This window comes from Phascolarctos cinereus, unplaced genomic scaffold (genome assembly GCF_003287225.1).
Source record: "Phascolarctos cinereus isolate Bilbo 61053 unplaced genomic scaffold, phaCin_HiC Scaffold_4;HRSCAF=312, whole genome shotgun sequence".
NCBI lineage: Eukaryota > Metazoa > Chordata > Mammalia > Diprotodontia > Phascolarctidae > Phascolarctos > Phascolarctos cinereus.
Genome location: NW_027555847.1, coordinates 24,887,379 through 24,905,067, shown reverse-complemented (window position 1 = coordinate 24,905,067; position 17,689 = coordinate 24,887,379). Strand labels below are relative to the sequence as shown.

At 41.0% G+C, this 17,689-nt stretch overlaps 1 protein-coding gene across 1 annotated transcript in view; it reads left to right on the top strand.

The window, feature by feature from the left end:
- The window catches only part of FHIT (fragile histidine triad diadenosine triphosphatase), a 1,648,795-nt gene that overhangs the window by 289,302 nt on the left and 1,341,804 nt on the right, over positions 1-17,689 (top strand).

Genomic DNA, 17,689 nt, shown 5'->3' with positions numbered 1-17,689 from the left:
CAAAATTGACGTTCCTGTACACCATTATTGGCTCATTGGGGATCTAGGTAAAAATTTGTGATTTCAGCTATGAGGGGTATTCTCAGCATGTAAACTTACTCCATTGGTTCAGATCCACAACTTGTCTATAACAGGTATAGTCTTACAGAGCTGCCTGGGGCACTCAGGTTAAGTGACTTAACAAACAGGAGAAGTCAAAAGTGAGGCTTGGATCCCAGGTCTTGGAGACTCCAAGGGGAACCTCTGCCTCCCATAGCCCCTGCTTCTCAAGATTGTTTAGTGGTTCTAGAAAATAAGAACACACTTGAAAAGTTCATGGACATGTTAGCTGAGCATCGATACAGCGGAAGGGATATTTTATCTTTTTTTCCAAAATTAATAATTCTGTCATGTGCCTTGCTTGGGCCTCTTCAGTATCCATGACTCACCTTAATACTGCTTTTTGACATTAGATGCCTCTCCAAAGAGGGAGAAAATCATTCAGAAATGAGTTGGATAAAGGTTATTAAACTAACACTTAAAATTCTAGTCCTGAACATTTTACTTTACCCCTAATTAAATGCCAAGAAAAAGAAATGTGGAATACTCGGTATATACACAGGCCAAATCCACCTTCTTCTGAAGGAATTCTAATTTTACTTGCAACAGTTAGGGACTCTTACTTACAAATAGTATGTCTGTCCCTGCCTCCCCCTCCACTTTACCATCCCACCCCAAAGCTGAAATAACGAGGATGAAATGAAGAAAGACTATTTATTTTGTATTATTTCTGTTTAGTTTATCTTCTGAGAAGTAACATGTTCTAGTAGTGGATAGGGACTGCCTTGGAGCCAGGAAGGCGGCGATCACCATCTCTGACACATGCTGACTTTGGGACTCTGAACAGCAACTCTAGAAGGTGATAAGGTATAGAGAAGGTGCCAGCCAAGCCTTTGTAGGGAGAATTTCATCACTTGAAAGTGTATAATGGCAGTAAAATTACAGGTCCATTCTTTAACCCACCCCTATTGTATTCAGTGCTAGGACAAATAGTTATTTAGGGATTGTTATGGTTGTTCAATTGTTTTAATCTGGTTGTGACCCTAGTTGGGTTTTTTTTTTTGACAAAGATACTGGAGTGGTTTGCCATTTTCTTCTCCAGCTCATTTTGCAGATGAGGAAACTGAGGCAAACAGGGTTAAATGAGTTGCCCAGAGTCACGCAAGTATCTGAGGCTAGATTTGAACTCATGAATATGTGTCTTTCTGACACCAGGCCTGGTGCTCCATACATTACATCACCTAGCTGCCTTCATTAAGAGATGACTGTGTGCCGAGCACATTGAAGTCTGTCCTCATGGTGCTAGCACATTGGCCAGTGGAGGGTGAGCCATGGCCAGTTGGCCAGATGATGCAAAACCAGAGGAGTAACAGTACCATGGTAGTGTGTGCGAGGGGCCCAGGGAGAGATGCAGGCAGCAAGAGACAACCGGGCTGAGAGAACCAAGGCATCTTGCCAAAGGCAGGCTTTGGGCTAGTTCCCCTCTCTCTCTCTGAAACATGTTCAAGGATAGGAACTAGATATGATTTCATTAGCATAGAGAGCTCCTGGGGAAGGCTGTCCCTCTACTAATGCAAGTGGCCCTGACCCTAATTGAGGGTATGGTGGTTTCCCCACAGGCAGCGTTTGGCCAATAGCACTCCCAATTGTGTCCCAAGCCAAATTAATATGTAGTTGGGAAATAATTAACAAAATAATTATAAACCACAATAAAGCAGGTTACCAAAGTCAAAATGCAGGGAATCCTCATGTATGGTTGAGAAGCTCCTGTTTTTATTTGAGTTGGCCACCACTGACCTAGGCCACTGGGTCACATACCCAGTGTGTGTCAGAAACAGGAAATGAATACAGTTCTTCTTGAGTTCCCAGACTTCAGGACCACACATCAGATTCAGTGTTTCCCTGGAATTCAGTACCTGGGACTCCTTCTACCTGGAACATCCATCGCTGCCTGCTTTCTTCTCACCATGGTATATACCTTTATCATGGTGCCCCTTTCTCCCATTCCTGAGTCCGCCATTTGCTAAGGGGCCCAGGCTACTTTACTTTCATTGCTCTCATGCCTCTGCTTCTCACTTTCCAGACTTCTACCTTCTCCCCAACCCCTCCACTTTTCAGCATCTTTTTCTGTGTCTTCTTCCCCTATTAGAATGTAAGCTCCTTGGGGGAAGGCGCTGTCTTTCTTTTTTGCTTGTCTTTGTATCCCCACACTTAGCACAATGCCTGGCATATGGTAAATGATTGATAAATCCAGGTTGCCTTACTGCCTGGCCTTCCTGGCTCTGAGGCCAATTCTCTATCTACTACACCATGACTTCCTCAGAGTATTTGCTAATTGATCACAGACTGCACTTGAGAGTTGGGAAGACCCAGGTTCAAATTTAGGCACAAACACCATGGGCAAACCTTTGAACTTCTTGGAACTTTGTAGTCTTCATGTAAAAATGGACAAAACTACCTAGAATATCTTACCTAGTCCACAGGTTTGGGAGACTCAAATGTGATCATTCAGCACCTTCCCCTCCTGTCCCCACTCCTAGATTTGGAGGTCTTCACACAGAGGCTTTAGAACCATTAGCAGGCTTGTTATAAGGAGGATTCTTTGGGCTGGACTAAAGTTTTTTTCCCCCAACAACCTTTATATTCTGTATTTACATGCCATGGTAATAGAAAATCGCAATTGCTGTTATCAGACAAAACTAAAAATCCCTTGTATGCAGCTACATGGCACAATGGCAAGAGCCCTGGGTCCAGAGTCAGAAAGACCCAAGTTTGAATCTTGCTTCAGATATACTTACTTGTGGTGGGACCTTGGGCATGTCATCTGCCTCAGTTTCCTCAATTGAAAAATGGAAGGTAATAAAAATACCTCCCAGGTTGGTTGTTAAGGATAAAATGAGACAATATTTGCAAAGAGTTTTGCAAACCTTAAAGCACTATACAAATGTTAGCTACTATAATATTTCCAGTAACCTTTTACAGTTTGTCAAATGATCAAATGACTACTGAAGAACAGATTCATTTGGCAATGACTTTAATGGCATTCCCAAATGACTTTTGGTAATGACTGAACTCAGTTCTTCAAAGGGGAAGGTCTACAGTTGGAAATTATTGATGACTTTTCTTTTCTGATCTTCTGCAACTCCAGAAAATTAAAATTGAAAATCACCCACAGGACCATAGAGAGGCTCACGGTAGATGTGAGCAGATTGCAACACAGAGCCCACAAAGCTACGAAGAGCAGCTAAAGAAAAATCCGTCATCAGAGAAATGGAGGAGAGAGCAAGTCGGCCCACTCGAGTGGGGAGAATGAGGTGTAACTGATGCATGGGCCACTTGGTATCCTTGAGAGTTGGCAAGGCAGGAAGGCTCCCAGCATGTTAGGTGGTGCCTTCTTGTGGCGAATGTAAGCGGGAGCATGAGCAAGAGGTGTGTAGAATGACGGAGCAGGCAGAGATGGGTTGACATCTTCCTCCTTAGAAGGAAACACCCTTAGTGATGAGATTACACATCCCTTGGAGTATCTGAGTCATTCTATTTGGATGTCCTGGGCATAGTGTTAGTTGAGGCAGCAAGATGATATGAAATCAGCTTTTAAAAGTTCAACCCCATTTCTTTTTTTTACAGCTAGGTGAAGTGTTTGTGCTCATGAAACAATGACAACATAGTTAGCATTGTGGCCTCTGGGAAAGTACCCCTTGTGGAGCTGGGTCATTTCAGTTAGCAGCCCAAGAATTTTTCATTTGAACCCCTAGGGTGGAAGACTCCAGTCAATGATTTACAAGCTGCAGTGTAGGTCTTTCTAGCATGGAGGTCTGGTTCTTTGAGCTAATAAAAAACTGAAGTGTTTGAATTCACAAAGCCACTGTCCTCGCTAGCTCTGCCTCTCTCATTGTGTGCATGTGTTTTCTCCTCTCCCCTCTCCCCTGTTCCTTCTTCTCTGCCCTCTCGTCTCTTTTTCCCTCTCACATTCCTCTGTTTTCTCCTCTCCCCTCTTGTTCTTCTTCGCCTCCTCTTTTTCCCTCTCACATTCCTCTGTTTTCTCCTCTTCCTCTCTCCCTTCCCTCTCCCGTTTCCCGCTACGCTTCTCCCAGTAGGTGAAGAAGCTGGTCACATTTCCCGCCCTGGCTTGGTAATATTTTGTTGAATGGTTTTCATCACTCTCGGTAATAAACAGGCGATTTGACTTAGCGGCGGACAGGTGCTATATTTAGTACTCAGTGCTTTCTGGAGGGATTCCAAATAATAATGGCTTCTTTAAAAGCTCTGGAATCCCTGAAGGGCCATAAAATTGTTCTGAGCATTGTCCTGGATAAATAACACCGTTTCCTTTCCCCTTCCTCCTCACCCCTTCCCTCACCCCACCCCTTCCTCAGAGAGCTCCCGACTGCCTGACATTATCCCGGGCCTGATTTCTTAGTGAAGGTCACTGCTTGTTTGCTACTATCCCTTTTGCCTCATGCTATTTCTTCTGTGTGTCCCCATGGGAAACAATACTGAAAAGATGAGAAAGTGATGTTGACTTTTTCCTTAGAGTACAGCCTCTACATGGAGGAGCCTTGGTTTTTTTTTTTTTAATTTAAATTTTTTTTCAATTTGACATTCATTTATTAAGCCCTTCCCATGAACCAAGCAATGGTGTAAAAGACAAAACAAAAGAATAGGGCCTGCCCTCAGGGAGTTTACATTCTACTAATATTAAACATGCGTTGGTTCTGATTTTCTGTTCTGATCATCTGTATCTCCTCACAATTGAAAGAGATGCTCACCCCTGGGGGAATTGAGGGGTTGCATGGTGGGTGGGAGTAGGCTGAAATACATCACAAACTGGGAGTTGTGAAGGAAAAGGGGATCCTCCCTCCTGCCTGTGTTTGCTGTGGGGCTTCTTGAGGTCACCTAGAATCTTCTAATCACCTGCCTTCCTCAGGAGGCCTCTCCCCATCTGCTGCTACTCTACAGAGGACTTACTCCCCAAGGGTTAGCACGTTCTTCTCCCCCTCTCGTTTTCCCTATGCCAGTGACACTATCAAAGAACACACCCTCCTCCCCAAGCCCAGCTGTCTGCTCCTTCCTTCCCAACTACTTTGATTCTACCCCTCTGATGCCCCCTCCAGGTCTGTCCAGCCCTTTCCACTGCCCTCTCAAATATCTGCTCGATAATTAGTATAATTCCTCCATCTTAAACATCCTCCTCCCTTGTTTCTTCCTGAGACCAGGCTTCCTCCAGATGGTATGATGTCCCTGGCCCCTCTTCCTAATCCCGGTTGCACCTTCACTTATCCCCCCGACTCGCCAGGAGGAGTTGCAGAGTTCTGTTGCTCTTTGCTTTTCATGGCCACTGCCAGGCTCTTCACCATCATCGCTCATTTCAGGTTCATTTGATCCATGTTTATCACCAGAGTGAGATCTTGGTGACCATTATATGCTAGCTCCTAGGCCATTCTCCATTTTTTCTCAATGAATTTAGTATCTGGCCCCCAGATTTCCACTGTACCTGTTCTCATTCATACTGATGTTCCTTCAAATCTCATGAATTTCCGGTCCCTCAGTCTATTGACCTACTTTCCTCCACCCAACTACATAGGGTGATAGCCAAACTCTTGATCTTCTCATCACTTACATGTATACCACATGCATAGATACGTGTATATATATATATATATATATATATTATATATATATATATATACACACATAGATATATGTGTGTGTACATATGTATATTCAAGAACTCCAAAATTCCTGTATCTGATCATAATCTTATCATTCCATCTTTCCCTGGTCTTAGAAGCCCAGATACTGTTCTTTGCCCTCTGTGTGACCTCTAAGCCCTCTACCTTTCAGTTCTGTCCCAAGGTAACACTTCTACCCTGATTACATGTTCTTCTCTTCCCAAAATCTTGACCCTTTGACGAACAGTCCAATTCTTCTCTTAAATCCCTTGTCCCCATTGTTTTTTTTTGCCAAATGAAACTTGCCTCCAAACCTGACTTACTCCCATGATCCACCTCCTTCATTCCTACTCATTTTTTTTTGAGGAGAAAGGGAGGAAGCTACCTACATCACCTGCCCTCATCCAGACAGTGGCTAGATCTGTGGTAGCCAATTCAGGTGGGATGGCTGGCTCATTAAATGCCTTTAAGCAAAGATACTCAAAGGTAAATAGGTAAATGGACCAGGACTGTAGCTAGCCATCCCTCTCCATGTCATTGTTTAGACCTGGGTTCTTAACACTTAGACACGGGTAGTGGTATAATGTACAAAGGTGTAGGACCAGAGTCAGGAAGACCTGAATTGCAAATCTGGCCTCAGACTCTTACCAGTAGTGTGACTTTGGGCTAGTCACTTAACTGCTGCTTGCCTCAGTTTCCCCAACTATGATAATAATAGCATCTATCTCCCAGGGTTGTTGTGAGTATCAAATGACATGATATTTATAAAACTGCTTAGCACCATACGTGGTCTATAGTAGGTACTACATACATGCTTATTCCTTTCCCCCCTCCCCTTTTTAACCTTCCTTGTGTCATCTACCTCTTGGTCAGTGTAGTGCCTATGGTCCCCTTCTGAGAATAATGTTTTTAAATGCATAATACAAAGTACATAGAATTATAATTTTTAATTTTATTCATTCTTCAGTTTGTTTTTTTCAGTGTGGATCTTTTAACAAAACTCTTGAGTTATCATGGATCTCGATAGGATGCACTGTAGTTTTCCAAAACTTGCTCTAATCGAGACAATGTCATTCACAAACAGGAGCATCTTTTGGGAAGTTGTGAAGTCCTTTTAAAAAAACAGCAGCTTTTCCTTGAAACAAAGGGCAATCCCATTTTATTTTATTTACCTTTTTATTTTGGATGCAATTGGGGTTAGGTGACTTGCCCAGGTCACACAGATAGTAAATATCTGAGGCCAGATTTGAATTCGGTTCTTCCTGACTTCTGGGCTGGTGCTCTATCTACTATGCCACTTAGCTGCCCCTCCAATCCAATTTTAACTAAATTAGATTAACCAAATTTAACTAAATTTTAACCAAAAGAATACTTCTTTCAGTGATGCTATATGGCTTTGATCCTTAAAAGATTAAGGTTTCAGGTACCCAGTTGTCCATGGAGAGGGGATAGGGATCATGAGTATTTGGCCACAACACAAGACGGGCCATGACTTTCACAGAAGTGACTCAAAGGGTTTTATAGGAGACTTATGGTTAGACAAGATGAGGGCTGTTCCTGTGCTGAGAATGAGGGATAACCCACTTGCTCCATTAGTAGTCCAACCCTGCAGAACATTGTGAGCATGAGAGGAAAGCTTCCAGCATGTTGGGTGCATCCCATTGGGAAGGAAGTATGGTAGGGATGTGCACAAGGGTCATACAAAATCAGAGGGTATCGATGGGTTGTGATTGGGAGTTTCCCAACTTCCTCAGTTGTTAGTTTCCTTGTAGTGAAATTTCCATTGATTTCCTTTTGGATATATTTACTATTTGGTACAGTGGATAAAGATCCCACCTCAGAGTCAGGAAGACCCTGGGTTCAAATCCTGCCTCTGATACATATTGGCTGAATGACCTTAGATAAGTCACTGAACCTATCTGAGCCCTAGACGACTCTTTAAGACTAGCTTTCAGAGAAGGTACCCTGTGCTAATATGCATAGGTAGAGGGAGCCTCCTTATCTTGGACATCCCTCTACCAGTGAACCATAGGTCTGGTCCCTATCCCCGTTCTTTATAGTTACTTGGCTGTATGCATCCTTTTCTCTCTAACAGTAAGCCCTTTGAGATTATTTTATCCTTGTATTTGAATTCCTGGGATGTAGCACGATGTCTGATGCGTTTGTTTTGTTCATTTGTTTCAGTTGTGTCCAATTCTTTGTGACCCAATTTTGGGTTTTCTTGGCAAAGATACTGGAGTGGCTTGCCATTTCCTTCTCTAGCTCATTTTACAGGTGAGGAAACTGAAGCAAATAGAGTTAAGTGACTTGCCCAGAGTCAAACTAGTAAGTGTCTGAGGCCAGATTTGAACTGACAAAGATGAGAATTCCTGACTCCAGGCCTAACACTCTATCCACTTCATCATCTAGCTGCCCATGTCTGATACATAGTAGAGCGTAATAATTGTTGGTTGATTGACCTTTTTGATTTATTGCATTGTTAGATGGAGAAACCATGTTAGTGAGATCACAGATCCATTCAAGAATGGAGTCAGGGTGAGAAGGAATACTTGAAAGTGTGTGAAGATCAAATTGAAGAGCCTGGCTCTTCACTCCAGAGGTAATAGCTTGTGTACGAAGAAGGTTATTTCAACAATGGTGGATAGCATGGGCAGAAGCCCAGGTTGACCTTGAAAGAGGTGTAATAATCTAACCATGATCAAGCCAATAACTCTGTCTGACTTGTTTGGGTCTAAAGAGACATAAAAAGTAGTTCTGAGACTGCCTTATTCAGAGGCTTCCTTACCTTCACTTTAACTGGCACTGATTGTCCCTCTGGTGCCAAATGGCCCTTTCCAAAGAAGACATCCTTCAAAGACAGCCATGATTTTGGAAGGAGAAGACAAGGTCCTGCTTCAAGATGGATCATTAAGTCTTTGTTAATTAATCTGTCATAAGTTCGGGTCAGGAGTTTGGAGACATTAACCTCTTTTCACTTTCTTTCTATCTCAGATATACTTATTACTCTGAATTTATGTGCTGTTGTCTCCTACAGTATTTAGGCCACCAAGATATCCATGATAAAGCACCATCAAGCCTGGAATCGTAGCAAAAACCATTCATATCATCGCGGCTTTTCACAAGAAAGGAAGACAATCAATCAAACAAAGTCCAATTCCCTTGGATAAAGGAGACCTGTGTCACCTTCAATAATTACTGAAGAACATGCTTGGGCTATAAATAATGCCACTTTTATTTCACTTTCAACTGATTTCATTTTAAAATTAATTTCTGTTAAACAGGCCCGAGAACCAGGGAGAACTGCCAAGATCCATTTCTTTAGACTTGAACATAAGTCTTAAAGGACATGTATATACTGTACTTCTAATAATTTCTCATAATTTTAAATATATGGATTTTATGCCTGTGAGCACAAACTTTGACCAGTTTTCTTTAGTCAGGTGACATCTAGATCAGTATAGATGTCTTGCACAAATTCATGTGCAAGGGAATTCATGTGGGAGGCTATATGGTATGTTGGAAGATAATGTCTTTTTTTTAAAACAATTCTATTTATTCATTTAATTTTAGTTTTTAACACTCACTTCCACAATATTTTGAGTTCCAAATTTTCTCCCCATCTCGTCCCTCCCCCCGCCTCAAGACAGAGTGCATCCTGAATACCCCTTCCCCTAGTCTGTCCTTTCTTCTATCCTCCTCTTCTCTTATTCCCTTCCCCTTCTATTTTCCTGTAGGGCAGGATAGATTTCTATACCCCATTTCTTGTATATCTTATTTCCCAGTTGCATGTGAAAACAATTTTTAACATTTGTTTTTAAAGCTTTGGGTTTCAAATTGTCTACCTTCCTCCCTCCACCCTCTTTGAGAAGGCAAGCAACTCAATACAGGTTATACATGTGTAGTAATGCAAAACATTTCCATGGTAGTCATGTTGTGAAAAGCTAACTATATTTCCCTTCATCCTATCCCAGCCCCCATTTATTCTATTCTCTTTTGACCCTGTCCCTCCTCAGAAGTGTTTGCTTCTGGTTACCCCCTCCCCCAATGGGCCCTCCCCTCTATCATCGCCCCACTCTCTTATCCCCGTCCCCTCTATTTTCCCATAGGGTAAGATATATTTCCATACCCAATTGAGTGTGTATTATTCCCTCTTTAAGCCAAATCCAATGAGAATAAGATTCACTCATTCCATGTCACCTTCCCCCACTTCCCCTCCACTGTAAAAGACTTTTCTTATCTTGTCTGCTTTATGTGAGATAATTTACCCCATTCTACCTCTACCTTTCTCCTTCTCCTAGTATAATCCTCTCTCACCCCTTAATTTTATTCTCTAGATATCACCCCTTCATCTTCAATTCACCCTGTGCCCTCTGTCTGTCTGTCTGTCTGTCTATCTATCTATCTATCTATCTATCTATCTATCTATCTATCTATCTATCTATCTATCTATCTACCTATCTATCTATCTATGTATCTATCTATCTATCTATCTATCTATCTATCTATCTATCTATCTATCATTTTCCCCCTCCAACTACCCTAATACTGACAAAGGTCTCATGAGTTACAAATGTCATCTTTCCGTGCAGGAATGTAAATAGTTCAACCTAATAAGTCCCTTATGATTTCCCTTTCCTGTTTACCTCTTCATGCTTCTCTTGAGTCTTGTATTTGAAATTCGAATTTTCTATTCAGCTCTGGTCTTTTCATCAAGAATGCTTGAAAGCCCTCTGTTTCACTGACTGTCCATTTTCCCTGAAGGATTATAGTCAGTTTTGCTGGGTAGGTGATTTTTGGTTGTAATCCCATCTCTTTTGCCCTCTGGAATGTTATATTCTAAGCCCTACAGTCCCTTAATGTAGAAGCTGCTTAATCTTATGTTATCCTGATTGTGTTTCCACCATACTTGAATTGTTTCTTTCTGGCTGCTTGCAATATTTTCTCCTTGCCCTGGGAACTCTGTAATATTCTACAATATTCTTAGGAGTTTTCCTTTGGGGATCTCTTTCAGGAGGAGATCAGTGGATTCTTTCAATTTCTATTTTGCCCTCTGGTTCTAAAATATCAGGGCAGTTTTCCTTGACAGTTTCTTGAAAGATGATGTCCAGGTTCTTTTTTTTGACCATGGCTTTCAGATATTCCAATAATTTTCAAATTCTCTCTCCTGGTTCTATTTTCCAGGCCAGTTGTTTTTCCAATGAGATATTTCACATTGTGTTCTATTTTTTCATTCTTTTGGTTTTATTTTACAATATCTTGATTTCTCATAAAGTCACTAGCTTCCATTTGCTCCATTCTAATTTTTGAGGAAATATTTTCTTCAGTAAGCTTTTAATTTCCTTTTTCATTTGGCCAGTTCTGCTTTTGAAGGCATTCTTCTCCTCATTGGCTTTTTGGATCTCTTTTGCCTTTTGGGTTAGGCTATTTTTTAAGATGTCATTTTCTTCAGTATTTTTTGGGTCTCCTTTAGCAAGCTGTTGACTTGTTTTTCATGATTTTCTTGCATCACTCTCATTTCTCTTCCCAGTTTTCCCTCTACTTCTCTTATTTGCTTCTCACAATCCCTCTTGAGCTCTTCCATGGCCTGGGATTAATTCATATGTTTCTTGGAGGCTTTGGATGTAGGACCTTTGACTTTGTTTTCTTCTTCTGGTTGTATGTTTTGATCTTCTTTGTCACCAAAGAAAGATTCTATGGGCTGACTTTTTTACAAATTTTGTTCACATTCCCAGCCAGTTACTTGAGTTTTAAACTCTTTGTTAAGGTAAGGGTCTGCTTCTACTGTGGAGAATGTACTGTCTCAAGCTTCAGGGGTTTTGGCAGCTGTTTTCAGAGATATTTCTAGGGACCTGTAAATTTTCAGTTCTTCCAAGGTAGTATGATCAAAGGCGAGGATGTGCTCTGGTCTATGAGTGACCACAAGCACTCTTTTCTGTCTTGAAACTGTGAGGAGGATTTGCTTTTCACCACCACCACAAGTTCCACCATGCCAGGGCTCCTCCTTGCCCCAGGACTGCCACCCAGAACTGTGACTCAGATCCCAGCACGGGCAAAGTAAGAGATTCCTGCCTCAGCCCCAGCAAAGAAATCCCTGCAGTTCCCCTCTGCTCCACCATTCCATTCCCCATCAGTCTGTGGGCTGGGAGCTCCAGAAGCAGCCAGAGGATAATGTCTTGTCCAGCATCCCATAGCTAGTGAGTCAAAGTTTACATTCCTTTGGGCAGAGCATACACAAATAAAACCTTGCAAGGTATCTTGGGGTTTACAGTCTAGATTTCTTTCTTAAGGACTGTGCCTTAACCCAAACCACTCTGGCTCTCATTGACTGGCCAACAATAGGTCCTCGGCCAAACCCACAGAGTCAATGTATGGGCCCTGGTGGCGCCGAATGAATGTAAATAGCAAAATAGCAATTGTTTCTGTTTTGGCCAGAAATCTTGAACCTTGAGGGTCTTCCCCTGTCAGACTGATATGTTTATATACATACATATGTATATACATATATACACACATATATACACATACATACATACACACATACACACACACATACGTGTGTGTGTGTGTGTGTGTGTGTGTTTGACTAGGTAAAAGAGGCCATTTTTTGCTTCATTTCTTATCGTGCCATAATCACTGAATGGGCATTGCCGCAGTCAAACTGAGACCTGAGAAAGACCTTAGCTTAAAAAGGCTCTAGTTGTCCTGATCATATCTGGTCACTGGACTCAGATGGCTCCAGAGGAGAAAGTGAGGCTGGTAAGCACTCCCTCACTTAAATCCAATTCACTTGCATGTCATGACATCACCTTCCTGATGTCACGATCCTCTTCAAGAGTCAAGGACAAACAACAGCTGGTGAGTGACTGACGTGGTGTTGTAACCCAGTGCTTTCTGCTTTCAAATCCAGCACTCAGTTGGGCATGATAGCCCATGCTTGTAGTCCCAGCTGCCAGGAAGGCTGAGCTTGGCAGATCTCCTGAGCTCCGGAGTTCTGAGATGCAATGGCTGTAGCCACTTGGCTGGCCACACTGAGTTCAGCATTAATATGGCGAGCCCCTGGGAGCAAGTGTGGGGTGAGAGGTGGTGCACTAGATTATCTAAGAAGGCACAAGGCACAAACCAGTCCTGGTCAGAAACAGAGAACTCCTAGTCCAGGCCTGTGAGCAGCCCCCATGTTTCCAGCCTAGATGAACTAGAGAGACCCAATCTTTAAAAACAAATAAAATAAGATCAGCACTCTATCCACTTTGCAATATTACTTACAGAAAGCTTGTCTTAAAATCCCACCTCAGATAGCATCTAACTGCTTGATCCTGGGAAAATCACTTGGCCTCAGGCAAATTTCGGCAGCTAGATGGTCTAGTGGATAGAGTTTACTAGCTGTATGATCTTGGGCAAGTCATTTAACCTCTGTTTACCTAGGAGGCAGCTAGGTGACTCAGTGGATAGACTATCTAGCGTAGAATCAAGAACACCTGAGTTAAAATCCAGACTTAGACATTTTCTAGCTGTGTGACCTTGGGTAAGTCACCCAACCCTGTTTACCTCAGTTTCCTCATCTGTACAATGATCTAGAGAAGGAAATGGCAAACCACTCCAGTATCTTTGCCAAGAAAACCCAGATGGAGTCATGGAGAGTTGGACACGAATGGACACAATTGAATGACACCAAGTTTCAAAGACTATAAGTTATGGATGGGGATCCAGGAAATCTCTACACTGATGAAATTATAGGATCTTAATTCTTTGTGCCCTCTACACTTTGACCAAAGTTGCCTTTTGAAAAGTTTCAACCTGAATAAAAAACTCAATGTGCAATAAAACTGTTCATTTAAACTTTAATAACTTGAAATTTACATTAATTTATGAATTGTAGGCATAGTTCTTCATGAGCCAAACGTTACTGATAAAATTTAAAATAAAAGGAAATTAAATGCCATATTTGTGAATAAGAGGAAACGAGTCTCAAATCAGTGCTTCTTTCAAGCCGAAGGCCAAAACATTGGGGCATGTAGAGCTGAGAGGCTGGCAGGAGGCCCAGGGGCAGATGCCCAACCATTCCTTGGGCTGGAGCTTGGGGGAACCACTTAGCAAAGCGCTGCCTCCCTCCTGAAGCTTGTCCCAGAACTTTGCCTCTACTTTTATATTTATTTATGTTTCCTTTATAGCAAAGTGATTGGTGTCTATGTCGTTCCAACCTATTAGATTACTAACCTCTTAAGGACAAGGTTAATGATGTGAGCCATACATTTATGTCTGTATGTGTATAGATATACACACACATATACACACTATATACTTGTATATGTATGCATATGTGTGTGAACATGTGTACATGCATATATGTATATACATATGCAAAAATATATGTATATAGGCAAATAGGGTTAAGTGACTTGCCCAGGGTCACATATCTAGTAAATGCTTGAGGCTGGATTTGAACTCAGTTCCTCCTGACTCTAGACCATACACTCTATCTACTGTGACCCCTAGCTGCCCTTATATAAATGCATACACACACACCTATACACACCTATGTACATATAAATGCATAGACACATAGATATACTTACGTATGTATCTACATGTAGTTATAGGTTTATCAATTTAAAAAAAAATTAAAGATATGTCAATGAATTATACAGGATCCTTTTGTAACTTGCTCTGGTGTTAAATGACCAGCACTATAGAAGTTTTCCTCTATACTCACCTCTGATCTGTCTGGTTCTGTTGTTGAAGCCCATCTCTTCCTTCTTGTCCTTCGGTGGTCCCTGATATTAGTGTGGTGATGGTTGTGGTTCTTTGTTCTCAAAGAGGAGGACAAGGTACAGTGTGTCCAACTGTGGCTGGTTAGACCAATATGAGCTCAAAATACTCTACCCCAGGTCAGGCACAGATAGTCCATGTGAACGTTTTGGGAGGAGATGTTTCTAGATCTGTGCATCTCACATTTGTTTTGAGTTCCTGCAATTCTGCTTCACTCATAAAGCACAGTGCCTCTTTGATATGGGCGTGCCATGCTGGGCAGTTCTTTGCCAGCATCTCTCCCATGTCACACAATCGATTCCAAAGTTCTTGAGAGAGAGACCTTGAGAGTGTCCTTGTATCTCGTCTTCTGACCACCATGTGAGTGCCTTCCTTGTGTGAGTTCTTCATTTTAGTATAACACTTTTTCATTTGCTCTAGCCAACAGTCACCAAATATTTTTGGAGATGAGATAAGATGATTTCTGACATTTTTAGCTGTGAGTCTTTTCAATTCAATTTCACATATAGCTTGTCTGGTATAATTTTAAATAACTGGAATAACAAGTTTTTCTTTAGACTATTTGGAGACCACTTCAAAGTCTAATAGGTATTTATTCATCATTTTTAAGCTAACATATTTTTCTGTCCTTCATTTATGTCCGTTTGGTCAGGAAATGATCTTCAAAAGCTTTCAATTCCAATTGAATAATGCATTCTCAAAAGTAGCTGCCAAGTGTAAATATGGCTGATATACATTCATGCATATGATAGTACATAAATAATGGGAAGAAGCATAGCAAAGGTTAAGCAATTATGGATGGCTAGGGATGCATTCAATCTTGGATTGGGTCATTTTAGCAAATGATGTCATGTGTCCTTTGGAGTCTATTGTGAAATGTAGCTGGAGTCATTAAAGATTGGCTTCTTCTCTTGGTTACCCAAATGGGAGTGATAATGTTGAATCAATAAATATGTTGGATCAGTTGTAGCAGCAGATACACATGAATACAGAGTGAAGTTTTGGAGACCTGGTGTGGGGAAATCTTGGGAGGTTGGAAGGGCCAGCTCTCATCTTGGAGCAGCTCGAAATGAGCCATTATGACGTTTAAGGAACTTGAAAAATGTTTATTTTTGTAAACATTAGTGTATGAATTGTGTTGCAGATGACAGCCTTACCTTCTATACCCACTAATGCAGTGATTTTCCTGAGTTTCATCTATGTATGCTACAAATTGTATTTACTTTAACAAAGGCAAATCACATATATACTGGTTTCTCTTGAATTTGATGAATCTTGCACTTGTTATGGTATGCACTGGTGTGCGTTTTCCAACTTCCTCTAGTGTACCACAATTCTTTATGAAAAAGAATAACCCTATGCAAAAATGTGGTAAACCATTTGGTCTGATGCCTTCATTTGCCCTCCATATGTCTCACTGGCTCATAGATGATCTGGGTATTTTTGTGTGTTTGTGTTCCCCAGTAGAACTGTGATAATCTGGAGGAGAGTATACCACATGTGTGCATGGAGTGATCATTTTTTGCTGTTTGCTCTGTTGTTTGATTAAATGCTTTTTTGCTTGCAATGAATGTCTGCTTTTGCTAGCTGTTAAAGGAAACACATTTGTGGGGGCTTAGAAGCTATGGCTTGAGTGGGTGCTGGCCCAAAGAGAACGTCAAACTGGTTTTATCTTATCTGGAAGCCTGGGGGTGTGTGTGTGTGCGTGTGTGTGTGTGTGTGTGTGTGTGTGTGTGTGTGTGTTTCTTACCTTCTCCTTTGGCGACCCAAGACTTTCTTCTGTCTTCCACTGGACAGGAACTCAGTCGCTATTGCTTTGCCAATGGGACTGAGAGGCCGGATGTTGAATTAATTGGTTAGGAATGTGGTCATTTACTATCTGCATCCATAGAAAGAACTGATGAATAGAAGTATGTATAGAATAATTTTAAAAATATGTATATACATGTATGTAAGGATGTGCGTGGGTATGTGTGCATATATATACATATATACATACATATACATATATACATATACATATATACATACATATACATATATATACATACATATACATATATATACATATACATGTATATATATATATATATATATATATATATATATATATATATATATATTATATATATGTATGTATATGGTATAACAAATACATTTGTGTCTAATGGTAGCCATCCTACGACTGGGAGGGGAAGAGGGAAGAAAAAAAGAAGTTTACATGATAGCTTTGTTGTATATGTGAAGGGAATAGCAAGTTGTATGTGGTAGATTTGTAATCATCTTTTTTTTTTAAATTGTGCTATGTTATGGAAATGCTTGTTTTGTTCCATGATTTGAAACTAAAATAAAATTGTAAAAAATAGGCATGGGTATTGAAAAAACATTTCACCTTTCTGGGTCCCTGTTTGTGGGTTATGGTGAGGTTAAGTTAAAAGTTGAAAATTTAAAAGAATAGAGTTCATTGGACTTGGTGTTTGAAACATTTCATCTACTAGAAATACTCTATGCTGGTGGTCAGTGAATACTTGTAGGGCATGTTGGGCATGCCTCTTCTCCTCAGGGAAACCTTTACTTAATTATTTGTTTGATGGGTATTAACTGACAGGAATTTTTTAAAAGCACAGAGGTTTAGTTTATTCAGTCATTCAACAAGCTTTTTAAGCTCCTACTGTGCTAGGAGTTGAGGATAAAAGACAAAAAAAGCCAGTCCATATTCTCAAGTAGCTTATGGTCTACAGAGAATTCTTCTCAGAAAGGCTCTTCTAAGGATTTCAACCACTGTAATGAAGAGATGGATTCAAAGGTTCAGGTTAAGAGCCTTATATGGGAACTATGGAAAAGTCTCTTTTCACTTGGGATCAACTGATGTCCAGTTTTCTTTACTAGCACTCTCATGCATGCCATTGTATGTGACGTGAATGAGTCATGAATAAAATTTGTCAAAGTTGGAAAAAAAAGGAATATGACCATTTTCTTTTGGCATCATGGAAGATGAAATCAGCTTGCAGACCACCTGGTGGAAGGCCTGGCCAAGTCTGGTCATTCCTGACTAATCTGAGCTTGGGAAGGTAAATCTTACTGTGTGATGTTCCTCCATACAGGATGTTTTTAAAGTGTTAAAAAGAAGTGGGTTGGGTATTTTTTTCTCCTTCCTTCCCCTCCCCTCCCCTCCCCTTCCCTCCCCTCCCTTCCTTCCCTCCCCTCCCCTC